Source organism: Otolemur garnettii, unplaced genomic scaffold, assembly GCF_000181295.1.
Source record: "Otolemur garnettii isolate 467f Iridium unplaced genomic scaffold, OtoGar3 scaffold00146, whole genome shotgun sequence".
In the NCBI taxonomy this organism is placed as follows: Eukaryota; Metazoa; Chordata; class Mammalia; order Primates; family Galagidae; genus Otolemur; species Otolemur garnettii.
The window spans coordinates 3,730,617-3,731,033 of NW_003852541.1; positions in this window are offsets into that span (position 1 = coordinate 3,730,617).

Sequence of the window (417 nt, forward strand, 5' to 3'; positions counted from 1 at the left end):
CAGAACAGGGGTTACAACACAGAGCCTACAGCCAGACTGTATGCACTGGATCCAGCTCAGCCACTTACTAGCAGTGAATAGCCTTGTAGGTTACTGAATTTCTCTATGCTCATTTCCTCATCTGTAAAATGGGTTAATAAGAGGGGTTGTTGCAAGGATTAAATGAGTTAGTATATGCAAAATGTTCAGAAGAATGCCTAATGCAGCACATAAGCATTCTAAGTGTTAGCTTTCATTATTGTGATTGTTCATCAATTTAGAAAGTGTACCTGTGGCTCAAGTGACTAAGGTACCAGCCACATACACCTAAGGTGGCGGGTTTGAATCCAGTCTGGGCCTACCAAAACAATGACAGCTGCAACCAAAAAATAGCTGGGCGTTGTGGCGGGCACCTGTGGGCCCAGTTACTTGGGAGGC